Raw genomic sequence first — 21,119 nt, forward strand, 5'->3', positions numbered from 1 at the left:
CAGCCTCTTTCAGTCGTGAACTTGCACTGGCCGCCTATTAATCGGCGACATATCAAACACTATGAGTTTTCACCTACTGATATAAAGAAGAATTGTAGTTCGAAGCCGTGTTTAAATGACTGAGAACACAGTTGTCCCTTTCTATGCTTTTTTGCAATACTCTCCATTTGTCATTACTACCACGTAAGGCTACAGTCGCCAAAGGCTACAGTCGCCCGAGGGACGTAAGACTGGGTCCTGGTACTGCGTAAACAAAGAAGCAGAATAGTCGCCGCTCATTTGGTACACGTGCCTGTTAACGGAATATATAGCTGTTCCGCCTTTCCCGTTAGCTGAGATGTGCGTATCTGTGTCACACTTTCGCACTTTTGCGCAGTGTACAGCGAAGGGCCCCAGACTGATGAACAGTACTTATGAATCAGTCGAATAAGTTTTTTATACGCCACTACTTTCTCTGATGAATTACATTTCCTGAAGAGTCTTCCAGTAAACCTGTACTGTATGTGGTCATTCCACTTACGGTCACTTTGGATGATTACTCCTATATGTTTTACGCTATTTCCTGTTTGCAGCAATTTGTCATCAGTAGCGTAATTGTACAGTAGTGGTTTTTTTCTCCTACGTAAGCGAAATATGTTACATTTATTTACGTTTAGCAAATGACAGTACCTCCACCATTCATCTGTCCTTTGAAGGTCCTCTGGCATATCGCAGTGTTCTGGTGCTGCTATCCTCTTATAGACAACCGCATCATCTGTGTACAGTCTTAAAGAGCGTCTGACGCTTTCTACTAGATCAGTTACATACACTGTAAACAATAACAGTCCTATCATACTTCCCTGGGGTACTCCGGAAATTACATTTACGCCTGTCGGTCTTGTTCCCTAACAGTTACAAGTTAAGTCCTGTCTGCAAGGAATTCGTGAACCCTGTCGCTAATCTTGTCCGATACTCGGTAAGCTTCCGTTTTATTCACTAAACGACAGTACGAGACTGGGTCAAATTCCTTCCCGAAGTCGCCGGCCGCGGTGGTCTAGCGGTTCTGGCGCTGCAGTCCGGAACCGCGGGACTGCTACGGTCGCAGGTTCGAATCCTGCCTCGGGCATGGGTGTGTGTGATGTCCTTAGGTTAGTTAGGTTTAAGTAGTTCTAAGTTCTAGGGGACTTATGACCTAAGATGTTGAGTCCCATAGTGCTCAGAGCCATTTTTGAGCCTTCCCGAAGTCAAGGAACAACGCAACAACCTGAGCGCCGATGTCTACAGTGCTGTGGATCACTTGAACAAACACAGTGAGCTGAATTTCGAAAGATCTCTGTAGAATCCATGTTGATTATTATAGAGAAAATTTTTGTTATCCAAAATCGTCATAATACGTGAACATGAAAGACGATCCATAATTCTACAACAGATTACAGTCAGCAATATAGGCCTATAATTATGAGCATCTGCCTTACGAGCCTCCTCGAGTAAGGGAATGACCTGAGCTTTTTTCCAGTCGTTAGGTACGCTTCGTTGCTCCAGCGAACTACGATAAGCTGCTGCCAGAAGGAAGCAAGTTCTTTCGCATAATCTCTGGAGAATCTTAGAGGTATCTCACCTTGTCCATACCCCATTCCACTATTAAGCGATAGTAGTTGCTTTTATAGTTCACGATCACTTATCTCACACCTGTCATTTCGATGGTTGTACGATGGTTGAAAGGAGGGACCGTATTACAATCTTTCACGGTGAAACACCTGCGACAGACCGAATTATACATTTCGGCGTTCTCTGTGTCGTTTAGTGGACAGTATGGTCATTGAGTGGCCTAACAAGTGATTTCGATTTTATGTAAGACCAAATCATTTTACGTTTTGTAGTCAGGTTCGTTGGCAAAATGTTACTTGATCCTTCTCTCGTCGCTTTCCTTACGCACATTTTTGCTTCGATCAGACTTTGTTTCTCAGCTAAATATCTGTGATGAAGCTCTCGTTTTTTTACGTAGCAGTATTCTAAAATAGCTATAAAACCACGTTGGGTCATTCCCATCCCTTAAAACGTTGCTCGGAACTTACCCGTCTAAGGCATATTGAACGATGTTTTTGAACTTTATCCACTTATGTTCCACATCTTCGTCCTTTCCTAATATCCTTCTTCACAATATCTTATACTGCTTTCATTACATTGTTAGCTTCACTAATTATGTCACGATGTGCATATTTCTGTATCTCTTAACAAATTTTCTTTTTATCACAACTGTCATCGGTTTTGGGTATCTTTGTGAACGAAAAATAGCCGAAGACGTAGAAGATCCCTGTGAAGGTGGAGGCGTGTTTATAGCGATAAGAAGTGCTATAGTATCGAAGGAAATTGACGGAGATCCGAAATGTGAAATAATTTGGGTCAAGTTCACGGTTAAAGTAGGCTCAGACATGGTAATTGGATGTCTCTATAGGCCCCCTTGCTCAGCAGCTGTTGTGGCTGAGCACCGGAAGGATAATTTGGAAAATATTTCGAGTAGATTTCCCCACAATGTTATAGTTCTGGGTGGAGATTTTAATTTGCCGGATATAGACTGGGAGACTCAAACGTGCATAACGGGTGGCAGGGACAAAGAATCCAGTGAAATTTTTTGAAGTGCTTTATCTGAAAACTACCTTGAGCAGTTAAACAGAGAACCGACTCGTGGCGATAACATATTAGACCTTCTGGTGACAAACAGATCCGAACTATTTGCCCAACCGTAAATATAAATATTAAAAAAGGTAGGAAGATTTTTCTGTTCAGAAAAAGTGACAAAAAGCAGATGACAGAGAACCTGACGGCTCAACACAAAAGTTTTGTCTCAAGTACAGATAGTGTTGAGGAACATTGGACAAAGTTCAAAACCATCGTACAATGTGCGTTAGATGAGTATGTGCCAAGCAAGATCGTAAGAGATGGAAAAGAGCCACCGTGGTACAACAACCGAGTTAGAAAACTGCTGCGCAAGCAAAGGGAACTTCACAGCAAACATAAACATAGCCAAAGCCTTGCAGACAAACAAAAATTACGCGAAGCGAAATGTAGTGTGAGGAGGGCTATGCGAGAGGCGTTCAATGAATTCGAAAGTAAAGTTCTATGTACTGACTTGGCAGAAAATCCTAAGAAATTCTGGTCTTATGTCAAAGCGGTAGGTGGATCAAAACAAAATGTCCAGACACTCTGTGACCAAAATGGTACTGAAACAGATGATGACAGAACTAAAGGCCGAAATACTAACTGTCTTTTTCCAAAGCTGTTTCACAGAGGAAGACTGCACTGTAGTTCCTTCTCTAGATTGTCGCACAGATGACAAAAAGGGAGATATCGATATACACGACAGAGGGATAGAGAAACAATTAAAATCGCTCAAAAGAGGAAAGGCCGCTGGACTTGCTGGGATACCAGTTCGATTTTACACAGAGTACGCGAAGGAACTTGCCCCCCTTCTTGCAGCGGTGTACCGTAGGTCTCTTGAAGAGCGTAGCGTTCCAAAGGATTGGAAAAGGGCACAGGTCATCCCCGTTTTCAAGAAGGGACGTCGAACAGATGTGCAGAACTATAGACCTATATCTCTAACGTCGATCAGTTGTAGAATTTTGGAACACGTATTACGTTCGAGTATGACTTTTCTGGAGACTAGAAATCTACTCTGTAAGAATCAGCATGAGTTTCGAAAAAGACGGTCGTGTGAAACCCAGCTTGCACTATTCGTCCACGAGACTCATAGGGCCATAGACACGTGTTCACAGGTAGAAGCCGTGTTTCTTGACTTCCGCAAGGCGTTCGATACAGTTCACCACAGTCGTTTAACGAACAAACTAAGAGCATATGGACTATCAGACCAATTGTGTGATTGGATTGAAGAGTTCCTAGATAACAGAACGCAGTATGTCATTCTCAATGGAGAGAAGTCTTCCGAAGTAAGAGTGATTTCAGGTGTGCCGTAGGGGAGTGTCATAGGACCGTTGCTATTCTCAATATACATAAATGACCTTGTGGATGCCATCGGAAGTTCACTGAGGCTTTTTGCAGATGATACTGTGGTGTATCGAGAGGTTGTAACAATGGAAAATTGTATTGAAATGCAGGAGGATCTGCAGCGAATTGACGCATGGTGCAGGGAATGGCAATTGAATCTCAATGTAGACAAGTGTAATGTGCTGCGAATACATAGAAAGATAGATCCCTTATCATTTAGCTACAAATTAGCAGGTCAGCAACTGGAAGCAGTCAATTCCATAAATTATCTGGGAGTACGCATTAGGAGTTATTTACAATGGAATGATCATATAATGTTGATCGTCGGTAAAGCAGATGCCAGACTGAGTTTCATTGGAAAAATCCTAAGGAAATGCAATCCGAAAACAAAGGAAGTAGGTTACATTACGCTAGTTCGCCCACTGCTTGAATACTGCTCAGCAGTGTGGGATCCGTACCAGATAGGGTTGATAGAAGAGATAGAAAAGATCCAACGGAGAGGAGCGCGCTTCGTTACAGTATCATTTAGTAATCGCAAAAGCGTTACGGAGATGATAGATAAACTCCAGTGGAAGACTCTGCAGGAGAGACGCTCAGTAGCTCGGTACGGGCTTTTGTTAAAGTTTCGAGAACATACCTTCACCGAAGAGTCCAGCAGTATATTGCTCCCTCCTACGTATATCTCGCGAAGAGACCGTGAGGATAAAATCAGAGAGATTAGAGCCCACACAGAAGCATACCGACAATCCTTCTTTCCACGAACAATACGAGATTGGAATAGAAGGGAGAACCGATAGAGGTACTCTAGGTACCCTCCACCACACACCGTCAGGTGGCTTGACGAGTATGGGTGTAGATGTAGATGTATATTATATCATAGACTGACAAATAGTGAACCAGTTTTGCAGCTACAGAAATTGCTACCAAGAGAGAAAGGTACATACAAGAGCTTCGCGCCTACTCTTCATTATCTATTTCGTCGAAAATTATGGTATATGCAGGTCTCGCTAAGAAATGGAAGTGACAGAGGTGGGAGATCCAGAAGGCCAAGCCTTCAGGAAAAATGGCATTTTGGGCGTGGGTCTCGCGAGCATTAGCCATTTACGTTTGCGCAGTTCCCAGGCAGCAATTGGCGCAGTGGAAGGAATACTGAATGAGAATGCGAGCGTCTGGGTCGAATCCATATGTGGAATCCTTTCCTTTCTTATTTTCAGTTTTTACGTTACTTACACAGCAAATAAACCGAGACAGTGTTCTATATATTGTAATTATTAATATTTTTATAAAAGGGATGAAAAGGAAAGGCAAAGGAAAACTTGGAATTGCAAATAAATTTGGAGGAATGTTCTGTAAGATGTAAATGAGAACTTCTTATTTAAAATTAGATGCTTTCATTACTTTACACGCCGGCCGGAGTGGCCGAGGGGTTATAGGCGCTACAGTTTGGAACCGCGCGTCCGCTACGGTCGCAGATTCGAATCCTGCCTCGGGCATGGATGTGTGTGATGTCCTTAGGTTAGTTAGGTTTAAGTAGTTCTAAGTTCTAGGGGACTGATGACCAAAGAAGTTAAGTCCCATAGCGCTCAGAGCCATTTGAACCATTACTTCACAGCTGATGCGTTTATTTATGGCGTCGTAAAATTCATAGTAAATACACTGGAAGCGTTCTATACGGCGCTTTTTTACACATACACGGTTGTTTTAAAGTTTCTAATCAAAAACAAACTTGGTGTACATGAAAGGTTCTATGTCGTCGCACAGTTTGGCAGTAAACCACACGTGACGATTCATTTCGCCAACTATTTGTGAGGATAGCTTGTAATTTACAGTGGAAGATATTTTCAAGCAGTCTTATAGGGATGTGATTTCTTTTGAAGAGTTATTAAAATTTCTGATCAAATTCTTTAGCTGACGACAAAATAAACATAGCAGGGTTGCACGAGAGGTCTTCATTTGGGGGAAATCATTCTGCACGGTGGCAATACTTCTTCACCTTTAAAAATCTCGTCGTATAATTGTGGACTCTTTTGTCCTCCCCATGAGTCGAGTAACATAAGAAATTTCTTCTTCTGCACGTAGGATTTAATCACGTCAAGTACACAATATTACGGATTTTCTCAATTTATTTACTACGTAAATAAAGTAAAAACTGAAAATAAAAGAAATAAGCACATAAGCATTCGAACCCACTACACTCGCATTTCCGTTCTGTACTCTTTCTGCCGCGTCAACCGCTGTCTGGAAACTACGGTAACATAAACGACTGATGCCTCGCCGGACCCACGGCAAAAATTCTATTTTTTGTAAACGCTTGGACATCTGGAACTCCGACTTCCGTCACTTTCATTTCTGACCGAGACCTGGATACACCAAAAGTGCGCACGAAATCGGTGATGACTAATAGGCGCGGTCCCCTTGTTAGCCTCCACAGTGTCGACCTGACGAAACAACGCTGTTTCAAGTGTTTGAAGAGCACGGCCGTAATGCATGCGCACATCGCCCGAGCGCGGAGAAGGCCAAAAAACAAAACAAGTCCACTGCATAACGAACGCCGTGTATCCGCGATTCTTGTGGAGTTCTCGCTGTCATTTTGTGATAGGCCCTGTGTTCCCTTCTTTCGAGGGGGCATTCGTTATACAGCTCCACACACTTTCTAGAGAGACTTGTACTGAGGTGTTGTCCGATGGCGACAGCGAATAAAACTACAGAGTTGTGCGACATGATAAGTGTAACGAATGTCCGCTGGTACTCTGAGAACAGCAACAGAGACATTTGCCTCACTGTCACGATACCATCAAGGCGAAGAAGGCAGCATTACAATAACCAGTTCTCCCGCCGTCCGTGCATCTGCGGGCTGGTTTGAATAATTTTGAATACGGTTTCTCGGCGGACGAGTCATCATGGTCGTTCGCCGAAAAAAAAGGGGTTTCCTGAAAGATATATCTTTCCCAATCGAGCAACGTAACGGTTTATCTTCCCTCCATTGACGTATTAGCTGCAGCAAGCGCGCTTGTACACGACGAAAAGAAAGATTCCTCCACACTAAACTAATGTTAACGTGCCAGAGAGGACAAATGCCTTCCCTGAAAGGCGAACACGTTAATTGATTTCTTACCTGTATCAGTCAAAATGGTTTAATTACAGTTCATTCCAGTTTCATGCCTTCCGTTTCAAAGTATTATTTCTGAAAACCGTTTTCCGAAATTAACGTGTAAGCAGCATAAACTATACAGTTTTCATTAATTTTTTAGTGTGTGGTTTTCTTCGTCTTCAGTTTTTATATGTCATACAGCGACAGTGCTACTCAGCAAATTTTTTTAAATCATTTTCGTATGATAAAGCTGAAAAGTTTCTTTCGTTCGTGCCCAGAGCTTATGTGACGTCACGCAAAGTCATACTCATAGCCATGCCAAAATCCACTCTCATCCGCCTCCGTAGCGTAGCGGTAGAGATTCCGCCTACAACACAGGGGCCCCGGTTTCGATTCCCGGCAGGGGACTGAATGTTGTGTGTCCTTCGTCATAATTTTCATCACCATTGACGCGCAAGTCGCCGAAGTGGCGTCAACTAAAAAGGATTTGCAATACGGCGGCAGAATTCCTCCGCATGGGGCCTCCCAGCCAACAATACCATATGACCGTTTCATTTCATCGGATCAAAAGTGTCCAGATACCAGTTATGGGACATTAATGTGAGGTTGGTCCACCCTTCGCCTTTATGATGGCTTGAACTCTGCTGGCGGCACTTTCAGTGACGTGTCTGAATATTTGTGAAGTTATTGCAGCCCGTTCTTCCTCAAGAGTCAAACCTGTAGGTGATGTAGGTGGTTTGGAGCGAAGTCGACGTCTTAACTTATCCCAGAGGTATTCCATTGGGTTCCGGTAGGGACTGTGGGCTCACCTGTCCATTACAGTAATGTCATTGTCCAAATACCATGGTCACTCAGATGCTGCTTTACAACATGGTGCGTTTTCATGCTGAGGCAATCATCTTCTCGAACTGTTCCATTACTGTACGCAATTTACAATACTGTAAAATGTGTTCATACAGTTCTGCATTTAGCGTCATCTTAAGCACATTAAGGGGTCTACAACCTAACGATGAAAAACCCTTCCATACCCTAACATCACCTCGTCAGTGCTTCTCTTGACACTACAAATGAGGGCAGGTAGCGTTCTCCAGGCATTCGCGGAACCCAGACCTATCCATCGGATTGACTCTGGGTATAGCGTGATTCATCATTGAAAATAACTCGTTTTCAGTCATCTACATTCAGTGGCACCGGTCTTTGGAGCACCTCAAGTATCACTTACCATTGACTACAGGGAAGATTTGCTTATGAAGGGTTGCTCGACCATTGCACCCCACACTTTTTTTTACTTCCTACACATAGACATTGTGCTAGCTGGACTGTCGGTAACACTTAGAAACCCACAGCTGATTCCTTCTGCTGATTCCATACGATTTTTTCAGTCGACCACTGCAACGCTTGTCGGTGTCTGGACCCTATACATGAGATCTGTCAGGTCTTGATTTACCTACAGTTGTTCCTTCGTCCTTCCACTGTTCAGTCACATCACCAATAGTCAACTTGGACAGCTTTAGAAGGTTTCAAACGTCAGTAATGGGTTTGTTACTCAGGTGATATCCAATGACTGGTCCACGTTCAAAATCACTGAGCTGTCCTGACCGACCCATTACTGCTTCCCTACTGACAACACAAATCTCATCACTTCATTTGTGCTTGCAGGTTCGCCCCTCGTGAGATCTAGTGGGCAATTTTACGTTACGGTTACTTGAGATCAGATAGTGTAGTCTCAGCGAGGTGCAGGGCGCTATTCAAATTACGCGAAGTACTGCCCCGCGGATTTAATTGGACATGTTTATTGGTTGACCTGAAATAAGTCTTCCCTATGCTAAACTATCACTCACTCTAAATAAGAGTCGCCATCCTCGCATTTTTCCGCGAGAAAACAGGCTGTCACCGCCACCAGGGTGGCGGTGACAGCCTGTTGGCAACAGTTTTCTGTTCGCTGTTCCACAGACTGTCACCGCCACCCTGGTGTGCCACCGTTCAATGTCAGAGACTGAATCGTACCGGATAACACTGAATAATAGTGGCCTAGTGTATAATAGTTCAAGATGTGACGTATACGCTGCTTCTATGAGGATATCAGCTCAATTGCACTCTACCTTTCATGTCACCACTCCCACATTTACCTTATACCTTCCTGAACTCTTTTTTAAACTCCATTACCATGAGAAGCTAAAGAATTTACCGGATACCAATGATTCAGATCTACTCCAATCGATCAATCATCTCCTTACCCAGGAACACAATCAAGTTGCTCTTGACCGAGTGGCCTCACATATTGCTGATTGGCACCAAACCAAGCGATTAACCACCGTTGTATTACCCAGCGCTGGTTCGGTAATAATCATTGTAATGATTCTGATTATAGTATCCTGGATACTCTGTAAAAGAGGGTTTTGCAAATGTTTCACTTCCTTCCGAGAAATAGTACCACCCCCACAACCTGAAGGTGAATATCACACCTGAAACTACCTGCCAACATTGGTGCATGCGATCAGGCATGACCCCCCCTTAGAATTAAGTTGTAGTCTAGGTGTCAGGTCAATGAACTAATTTTGTAATGGATTTGTATTTCTATGTAAAGTCTATGGAATCACAATTTAACTGTCGAGTTTTAACCCTCATGTAAGTCATTTTGTTTTCTCTTTAAATTTTTGTCATTTTGTAAAGTTCTCATTCACCCACTTGGGCAATTACCATTGTAATCCTAGATTTAAGAATTCAAAGTAATATTACGGGGAAAAACCCCCTTGTGACTGTTAGGCCTGGGAGCATTCTCTCACCCCCACGAGGGTGGAGTGTTTCAGTGTGCTGTGCTCCGGTGCCCCTCATCATCGCCTGGGTACCCACCACCACTGATACCGCCGACACACACTCACAGCATGGCGCCGCTCCACTGTCGTCGCACCAACTTCACAAGTTTGTTATTCAAGAGCCTTCCTTCAGGCCCTTCAGGCCACTTTGTAACTTTTGCACATATTGATATCACTATGTTATGGGACCCTTCATAATGATCATATATTTTTTAAATGGAATAATCAATTAGAATAAGCTCATTCATTTTCATCCAGAGAGCCTTCTTCGGAAGGGGAAAGGATGTGCAGGGAGGAGACCCCCAAGAGGGATCATTGCCGACAAAATTTTATTTAAATAAATTTTTCAATGCATAATGTTCGGCCGTAGCCGGCTTGGGCATACTGTGGTGGAAGGTGCTGGCCGCAAGACCATGGTCGGCACATTCCTGCCACGTGCTCCTCGGTCAGACTCAAGTCCCACGGGTTGGTTGCGCTGACGGGGGCACGCTACTAGCAAGGCGCGTTGGCGGAATCAATCCTCCAATCAGAGACTAATCGTGTGATCACGTGGGGACGCGGCCGGGAGCGGCGAGGGCGGCTTGGGAACAGCTCCGCGCGCTCTTAGCTTCTGACCTCGGCCCCGAGTAGTCGCTCCTCTAGTCTCTGCTTCTCTGATGAGCAGACGGCAACCCCTCTTGGGGCTGCTCAGCCCTACGTAGGCACCACTGTACCATCATTACAAGAATAAACTGGGTCCATTCCACTCAATTAACTTTCATTTTACAACGCCCTCCGCTCCTGACTTCTTGACCTGAAATAAGTCTTCCCTATGCTAAACTATCACTCACTCTAAATAAGAGTCGCCATCCTCGCATTTTTCCGCGAGAAAACAGGCTGTCACTGCCACCAGGGTGGCGGTGACAGCCTGTTGGCAACAGTTTTCTGTGTCCCACGGGTTGGTTGCGCTGACGGGGGCACGCTACTAGCAAGGCGCGTTGGCGGAATCAATCCTCCAATCAGAGACTAATCGTGTGATCACGTGGGGACGCGGCCGGGAGAGTTTGTTATTCAAGAGCCTTCCTTCATTGTAAAATGACAATTAATTGAGTGGAATGGACCCAGTTTATTCTTGTAATGATGGTACAGTGGTGCCTACGTAGGGCTGAGCGGCCCCAAGAGGGGTTGCCGTCTGCTCATCAGAGAGGCAGAGACTAGAGGAGCGACCACTCGGGGCCGAGGTCAGAAGCTAAGAGAGCGCGGAGCTGTTCCCAAGCCGCCCTCGCCGCTCCCGGCCGCGTCCCCACGTGATCATACGATTAGTCTCTGATTGGAGGATTGATTCCGCCAACGCGCCTTGCTAGTAGCGTGCCCCCGTCAGCGCAACCAACCCGTGGGACTTGAGTCTGACCGAGGAGCACGTGGCAGGAATGTGCCGACCATGGTCTTGCGGCCAGCACCTTCCACCACAGTATGCCCAAGCCGGCTACGGCCGAACATTATGCATTGAAAATTTATTTAAATAAAATTTTGTCGGCAATGATCCCTCTTGGGGGTCTCCTCCCTGCACATCCTTTCCCCTTCCGAAGAAGGCTCTCTGGATGAAAATGAATGAGCTTATTCTAATCGATTATTCCATTTAAAAATATATATATGACCATTATGAAGGGTCCCAGAACATAGTGATATCAATATGTGCAAATGTTACAAAGTGGCCTGAAGGGCCTGAAGGAAGGCTCTTGAATAACAAACTTGTGAAGTTGGTGCGACGGCAGTGGGGTGGCGCCATGCTGTGAATGTGTTCTCTGCTAACAGTTATACACTGAAGAGTCCAAGAAACTTTTACACCTGCCTAACATCGTGTAGGACCCCCGCGAGCACGCAGAAGTTCAGCAACGCGACAGGGCATTCACTCGACTATTGTCTGAAGTAGTGCTGGAGGGAACTGACATCATGAAACCTGCAGGGCTATCCATAAATCCTTGAGAGTACGAGGGGGTGGAGATCTCATCTGAACAGTAAATTGCGAGGCATCCCAGATATGCTGAATAACGTACATGTCTGGGAGTTTGGTGGACAGCGGATTCAGAAGAGTGTTCCTGGAGCAATTCTGTAGCATTTCCGGACGTGTGGGGTGTCGCATAGTCCTGCTACAATTTCCCAAGTCCGACGGAATGCACAATGGACATGAAGGGATGCAGGTGATCAGACAGAATCCTTATGTACGTGTCACCTGTCAGAGTCGTATCTAGACGTATCAGGGGTCCCATATCACTCCAACTGCACACATCCCACACCATTACAGAACCTCCACCAGCTTGAACAGCCCCCTGCTGGCATCTAGGGTCCATGGATTCATGAGGTTGTCTCCATACCCGTACACATCCATCCGCTCGATTCAATTTGAAACGAGACTCGTCCAATCAGGCAATATGTTTCCAGTCATCAAAATTCCAATGTATATGTCGAGGGGCCCGGAAGAGGCGTATGTTTTGTGTCGTGCAGCCATCGAGGGTACACGAGTGGGCCTTCGGCTCCGAAAGCCCATATCGATGACGTTTCTTTGAATAGTTCGCAAGCTGACATTTGTTGATGGACCAGCATTGAAATCTGCTGCAATTTGCGGAGGGGCTACACTTCTGTCATGTTGAATCATTCTCTTCAGTCGTCGTTGGTACCGTTAGTGCAGCATCTTTTTTCGGCCGCATGATGTCGGAGATTTGATGTTTTACCTGAATCCTCATATTCACGGTACACCCGTCAGACGATCGTACGAGAAAATCGCCACTTCATCACTACCTCGGAGATGCTGTGTCCCATCGCTAGTGCACCGACTATAACACCACGTTCAGACTCACTTAAATCTTGATAAGTTGCCATTGTAGCATAAGTAACCGATCTAATAACTGCGCCAGACACTTGTCTTACATAGGCATTGCCGACCGCAGCGCCGTAAATACGCTGCGTGTTTACGTATCTCTGTATTTGAACACGCATGCCTATACCTTTTTTTTTTTTTTTTTTGGCGCTACAGTGTATATATTGCCTCTAAGTATACGCTGGCAACTCATGCTTATGATCACCATAATAATTAAACAAGAAGACTGTTCAAAGTAAGTAGGTAGAGAGTCACACAAAAATATCGCACTCAAATTTGCTCAGAAAAAAATGCAATTTGTTGACAGCTATTGACACTAGTCAAGTCTGTCATTTTAAACGAACACGACCTCCAATTAACTAATGGCTTAGTTTATACCGAATAAGTCCACGCAAACGAATCAGCTACAGTCATCGAAAAAACAGGGAAGTGCCTAAGCAAAATGCCACGCCCTCGCCCAAGTACGTGCCTTCGATTCTCCTACTGTTCCGTAGAGCACTAAGCAATTTGGTTGATGACGAAAGTTAACCTTTTGGCAACTTCAGAAATACACGACGGAGACACCAGCTCCGCCCCAAGAGGCACACGGCTTTTGTGCCCCACGAGGACTGCCGTCCGACTCGTCCACCTCACGAGCTCTGAAACACTCCCTCAAATAATTGTACAGTTTAATCTTCCATTCAGTCTGAATCAGGATCACGCTAGCATTTTCACTGACCAGTTCCTGCTCCCGCTATTAATCCTACTGTAAGACGCTGCTTCGTGGTAGGACATTCGGAAATTTCTCTGCAACGGGTTCAAATGGCTCTGAGCACTATGGGACTCAACTGCTGTGGTCATCAGTCCCCTAGAACTTAGAACTACTTAAACCTAACTAACTTAAGGACATCACACACATCCTTGCCCGAGGCAGGATTCGAACCTGCGACCGTATCAGTCGCACGGTTCCGGACTGCGCGCCTAGAACCGCGAGACCACCGCGGCCGGCACTCTCTGCAACGGGTGTCGGAAAATAACGGCCATTGGAAAATAACTCGACCTTGAGCCATACCTCATGCCCAGGCAACTATCCATTAGGAAAGTTCATCCCATCATCTCCAGACAGAAGAAAGCCTCCTCCTCCTTCAAAAACCGACACTGTCTTAAACAGTATCCACATGAAGATTCCATAAGCACGACCATGAAAAGAGAAGTTACAACATTTTCGTTCAAGATATTGAAGGTGATGTTGTCTGTCATTTAATGATTTGTGGAAAAGCTGACTAAGGCTATAACTGGACGTCGAATGGTCTCCCTATATACCGTCCGTCCAAAACATTGTTACACTGAATTTATTCTTGACTTATAAGCGACGTCAGCCAAATAACAACGGTGACAACTTAAACAACTGTAACAACAGATGTGGATTCGAGCAGTTAGTTGTGGGCAGGCATTGTTAAGTAGTGGACGAGTGGCCGCAGTGTATCAACGTAGTTGTGTCACAAATCACACTGCAGACCGTTCGATCATTCAGTTCTTTAGTATTGTTATGAAGCTACACGTAATAGTTGCAACGAAGACTCTACATGTTTCGAAGGAATGGCCAGAGTGTCCGTCCTGTCGACACTATTGATGGCTCGGATTGGACAATGATAGAAATCGGAATCGGATCTGATTGTATCACTCAGATATTTGTCTGAAACGATAGTGGAAATCACGTTAAATCTATCCCAGGATGGTCGTGTGTGATTACAAACCGTCCATTCCTCAAAATACTAGTTCATTTTCCTTAGCAAAAATTTTAAAGTGGACTCTGTGACTCTTTATTACCTCGGATGTCAGTACATTCCGGTACACGAATAATAATAGTTCCCGTTTGATTAATTTCACTGTAGTAGACAACAGTGTGTTCAACCAAGTAACCATATAGGACCGATGACATCGTTCTTCGGTCCTCTCCACCAACCAAGAGAAATGAAAAATTATTTTTGATTACATATTGATGCAACAGTGGTTTCAGCTGCTGTGTCACAAGGAAACAATGGTATATTTCGAACACCTTGTTCATGGCTTCGTGTGATTTAACTAATTCGATGCCACGACTGCAATTTGTCCCTAAATAGTTCTGTATCCTTGTTTTAAAACTGATTTTCACTTATCGCTTTCGTGAAATAATAGTAGAGAAGTGCTTATAATCAACTTGGAACTTTCAAGTAAAGGTCAAAACACACGTTTCTGTCACCTTTTCAGCTGTAAAGTGGCTATAATTTCGCACCTTACAAGCACTCATCCACATATTTTGCCGTGAACTACATCAACAATTAGGTATCATTTGGTAGGTATTAAACCGTATATATGAATATTTAAACGCGGCTGACATTGTCACATACGCCTTGTAAATAGTTGTTAATGCTTATTGCATGAAAGGTGAGGAGTGTCTTTACTAACAGAATGGTGTAATGAATGACTGCTTATACTAGTCGAGGTTGGAACGTCAGTGGAGAGGAAACGGCAGGCAGAACTCAAGCTCTGGGTGGAATGCCCGCACAGATGTTGTTCCTGCTTAAAAACCTGAAGTAGCTAGACGAACGCCGTGGCACCTGAGCTCTGGAGCACAATAGGGTGACGGCCGGCCGCTATTGTGGCAGGACCGAAAGGATAAGTAGGAACTCTGCAAATCTTGGATGCAGGTGAGAGGAACGAAGAATTGGCACCTCAGAAACCACGCAGGCTGGGTTATTTCCAAGGATTTTTACTCAGAAGCGTACCATTGTACGAGTATAGGTTTTTCCTCGCAAACTTTCCGCGCTGGACGACAAAAGACTTAAATATGGTCGGTCGGCGTTCGGAAGAATCTGTAGAGAGGGAGAATACTCCGTGGTTTCGGGAATATGATTCGTTTTCGGAATTATGAGGGTGGGAAGCCAGCAGTGGAGAGACGAGGTCTTCCGTTGTGAGCACCCGTGTGTGACGGTCGCTCGGTATCGGCTTTGTTGGTACAGACGGACTTGCTGTCTTTGCTCTCAGGAGAGTTTATGGTTAGAGCAGTGAGGCACTGTACTGTTGCGAACCTATACGATTCTTGACATCATCTCTGGGTTGGAAGTCATCGTTGAGTACGCTGTGTTCAGTAATTGAGAGCACTTCTTCTGCCTATACTTACGTTGAGACGTTAGCTGAACTCTGTCCTTGTGGATGGGAGTTCGCGATTCTCGTCTGTAGAACACAGAGAGAAGAAGACAGTATTAGAATATGTTAGTCAAAGGACCGCCTTCTGTCTTCCTAGTGCTTGAAAGAGTTTATCTGTAGCTGGAGTTCTTCCATCGTTGCAGCCGAGTACGAGAAGCATCACTTCGACGCAGCGGATGCAGTACATACGGTGATATCTCAAATTGCTTCGGCTTGTTGGGGCTATAAACCTAAACAGCTGTGATCACGTTAGTTTATTTCCACTGAGGTTCCACACTACCATAGATCATCTTTGAAAGTTGTGTCTTCTAGTTTTGGTTCGTAGATGATGTCAGTCATTTCCTAATATTGATATTAGATCGCGCAGTCATAATAAGGAGCAGAGTTGGGCAATTGATTAAAAAATTTTAGTTAGAAATATATATTGAACAACAACGTTTATAATTTAGTAGTATTAGTTCCCTTCATCATACATTTATGTTTAGATTTTAATTTATATATAAAAAGAGAATGAAGATATCCGAAGATCTGCTTCATGGGGTAGTCAGACAGGGCCAAATCATCATTTTAGCATTTATTATTTTCCGTTGCGCACATTCATTTTACACCCGCCTGGAGTGGCATCTTGGACAACGACATGATTTAGTAGTACCTGCATATACACTGAACAGCCAAAACATTATGACAATCGCCCATCGCGACGCTGGATGCCGCCTGGTGGCGTTGCGAGCACGTGACGCTGAAACAAAAGTATGTAAGAGGAATAGACATGGACGAAGGATCACTCAATCTGAGACATGGGCTGCAAGTAGGGAAATCCATTAACATAAGCAGCTTTGACGAAGGGAAGATTATTATTACGCAGCGGCTGTGAACGAGTATCTCGAAAACGGTGAAGCTAATCGAATGTCCAAGTGCAACTGTCGTGAGCATATACGGAAAGAGGCAGACGGACAGTCGCGTGACGAGGGCCTCCCGTCGGGTAGACCGTTCGCCTGGTGAAAGTCTTTCGATTTGACGCCACTTCGGCGACTTGTGCGTCGATGGGGATGAAATGATGATTATTAGGACAACACAACACCCAGTCCCTGAGTGGAGTAAATCTCCGGCCCAGCCGGGAATCGAACCCGGGCCCTGAGGATTGACATTCTGTCGCGCTGACCACGCACCTACCGGGGTCGGACAGAATGACAGTGAAACTACCGCTAGGCTCTAAATAGTTGGGCGTCCACGACTCTTCACAGAACGTGGGTTTCGGAGGTTTGTCGACTCTGTAAAGTAGGATAAATGGTGAGCTGTGGCATCTCAGTCTAAAGAGCACAATGCTGGTACACGCGCAAGTGTTTCGCAGCACACGGCTCATCGTGGTTTGTTGAACATGAACAGCAGACCCCCCTTACGTGTTCACATGCAGACCCAACGACATCGTCAGTTATGATTGTAATGGGCACACGAGCATCGGGATTCGGCCGTCGATCAACGTGAACGTGCCGGCTCTCGGTTCAATCACATTTTTGCTACTCTACGTCGATGGTTGTCTCCACAAACGCCGTCATCGAGGTGAACAGTGCCTTGAAACGTGCAGCGTGTCACGGACGAAGGCTGGCGGGAGCAGTATTATGCTATGGGAGACATTATCCTGCGCTTGCATGGGGCCTGTGGTAGTAATCGAAGACACGCCGACAGCTGCGAACCACCTGCATCCCTCCATGCTTGATGTCTTCCCAGACGGCGATGTCATCTTTCAGCCAGAACCATGGTACAGTGGTCTGAAGAGCATTGTTGTGAACTCACGATGATGTCTCGGCGACCAAATTCTCCTAATGTAAATCCTATGCAACCCTCCTGGGTCGCTATCGGGTTCCATCGCCACGTACGCAAATCAGCGGGCCGTTATTTTGAAACGTCCCCTTAGAAAAATTATACATGACTGTGTTTAAACTGACACACAATATTTTTTTTTAGCGCAACGCAATCTGACTTTCAGAAATCCCTACAAAAGAATGGCCCTGACTAACATTATTCTATACGTTTCACAAATCACTTACCTCACACAAATCTTCGTTACTCGAACTACTGCAATACAGCGAGCGCCACCACTGCCAGCTAAATAAAAGATTCAAACTACGGAAGGCACTAACTACTGATATGCATAGTTAGCAAATGAAAGATTTTGATAGAGAACAAACAATGTATTTACCTTACTAGTGTTCAAAAGTCATAATATATATAGCAGTTGATGACAACCAGTCTTACAAATTTCAAAAGTCCGCCATCTCTCTCCCCACATCCACCACTGCTGGCGGCTCACCTCCAACTGCGAAACGCCTCACCTCCAACTCCGCAACGCTACGCGCTGTTCACATCCAGCTGCCCAACACTACAATGGCGAGTATTACAACAATGCAAAGCAGCCACAGACTGCACACAGCACAACCAGTGATTTCCATACAGAGTGCTACGTGGCGTTACCAATAAGAAAACATAAACAGCCTACTTACAATTTACGCAAATTGCGTGACCTGTGCGTAGACGTCTAATGCCACATACCTCTACAAACCTGCCTACAAACTGTCGGATCTTTTATACGCTGAATCGGTAATGAATTTCGTTCCAAAGACGGACAAACAACCTATTAAGCAAGTGATAGTAATGTTTTTGATCATTAGCGTACAACACTTTCAGAAGACTGCCGACTGGCCTGTATGCATTTTCACCATGTCAAAACGCTTTTATGATGTTTATATTACAAGCGTGTCTACATACACAGTAAGTATTGAGAATCGATCTTCATCGTTGCAGTTTTTTTTCCATACTAGCCGACTGAATGTTAAAAACGGAGCAGGTCTATAAAAGTTCTACTTGACGTCTTTATACCGTTGGCTGTAATCAATATGCTCTGTTCAGTACTGCTTATAGTCCAATTAGTTAAATATGTATGTTACACAATCATCATTGTAGCCACTGCTCTGCAATTAGCATCGCGTTTGTGGAAACTGTTAAAATAAATAATATTCCAACTGAATGCAAACTCGGAGGACACTTCGCAAAGTTCAGAAGTAGTAAATTATTAATACTGAGGCAAGATGACTCACACGTAGGTCTAGAAGGTTGTATGTAAATCCATTACCTGAAGAGCGTTCAGTTAAAGTGAAAACTTGAAACATAACGCTATTATGATTCATTTATAGTAAAAAGCTACGTATTAGGATGCGAGTGTTTTCAGTTGTGGCAGTATCATCAGTCTCGAGAAAATGCGTTTGCTTCAGCTTGATATCTAAGGTCAGCAGGGTTGCGTGCAAAACCACTGGTAGAAGAAGGAGTACTGGAACACGTAACATGACCGCAGATGGGAATGAATGCCATCTAGTCCACTTTATTCACTGCTATGGACCTGTCTGCGCAGAAGGTTAGTCGCTGGCTCCTGCGAAATGGTGTGGAAGCGCACATGATATTGCGTCAGCTTGTGTTGTCCGTATGTCGAGAATGGCTCTGGGTGCAGTACGAACGTTGACGCCGTGCTACCTGCAGTATTTTTATATGATTACCGCTTAAATCTCTCTAACAGATATATTTTAGAAGAAGTGACTACTGGCTGCCTGGCTGCCTTCTTATGAGACAAGTCTAGCATACGCTGTACGAGGCAGTTTGAGGCGTTACTGAATACATCGGGTGATCTTGACTGCAACGTGTTGAGAGCCGTTAGTACAGAAACCATCTCAGCACATACGTTTCACGGACCCTCTTTCTGAAAACACCATTTTTCATATTCCAGCCGTACAAATGCCTGGAAGCAGTTGGAGAGAGTGAGAGAAGCCTCATTCGTTGACAGTAAGGAACTACTACTTCCTCACTGTGGGCGAACACCCAGCATATTGGCCATCAAACATGGCAGATCGGGAACCTGTTCAACCTTGTTCAAGGTTTGTTACTTTCAAATAAATTCCATAGATGTAGACCCTTCTGGAACATACGTCTGGTCCTCTCTGATTCCATCCCACGATGTTTACAAGCTGTGTTTGAAGCAAGTGGAGATGACGCTATAATGATTCCCAAATCAGGGACGATGTACACTTGACAGCACAAAATATGTCCCTATCCGATATTTCAGCTTCCTTTCAAGTTACATGGGTGTCAATCACACAAAACTGTGTGTAGTTGGACCTAATGATAATAATATTACAGCACAGTCGCAATCATGAGTATGACTGAACGCGTTTATACCTTTTCGATTCTCATTATACTTTTTACAAACATACAGGGAAACGTACGCCATTTAATTGCAAATATTATTGACATGGAAAATGTGATTACTGTTTTGAGGTTTAGCCAAAGATAAAACAGTGTTAAGATTACATCGCGATTGGCGATGGATTGTAGCGTTAGCGCAGCCCAGTAGTTTTGTTAAAACGTTGAAGTATAGATGCATGTTGACATATGTGCTTAGAAACCCTCCTGGGTTAGTTCTTCCTTTAACAGCTTCCATATGTTGCACCTCGAGAGAATATTAAAGTAGGAGAGTAATAGATTACACTTGTTATTTAGAAGCTTTGCACCGTGTGATGGGAACAGCATGTGGTTTTTTTGCTATTAGTACCTCGTCCGAAGTTTTTCGACTTCTGTTACAACTGGAATCCTGCGAGAAATGGAGCCTGTGAGGTGAACAATACACCTCTCATTTCCTGCCGTCTCCTTTCAGTGAGATAAGATGAGATTCCTAAGTTTATGACGAGTTCTGTGAACGGCCTCACGCAAATTTTTTGGCACAGTTCATTCCTTTTCCGTCCATATATTTTTTTAATTGCGTAGAAGAAGTCTGGTGCAGAACAAAACTAATAATCTCTTGTGTTCTACCACTTATGAACCCTCAATGATTTGTATAATGTAATATGGTCTAGCTGGAAACAGATTACTCCTTCAGATTATAGCTGTAATACTGGAGACGTCACAATGTTGCTAATAATGTGACTATACTGAGAATATCAGTCCGACCATCTATCCTGTGAAACATTGCATGGTCACGGGAAGTTTTCCGCACCTATAATTCCACTAGAACAAAGGCACTAGGGGTAATTCGAGGATGTGTTTGGACTCCAGACGAACACTGCCTCTAAACTCGTATCCAACTAGTGTTTTCTGAAAAGATAATTGTTTGAAGGAGATTATATAAATCCGACAGTTCTGATTGACAGTATGTAGACAAACA

Source organism: Schistocerca nitens, chromosome 3 (assembly GCF_023898315.1).
Source record: "Schistocerca nitens isolate TAMUIC-IGC-003100 chromosome 3, iqSchNite1.1, whole genome shotgun sequence".
NCBI classification, from domain to species: Eukaryota; Metazoa; Arthropoda; class Insecta; order Orthoptera; family Acrididae; genus Schistocerca; species Schistocerca nitens.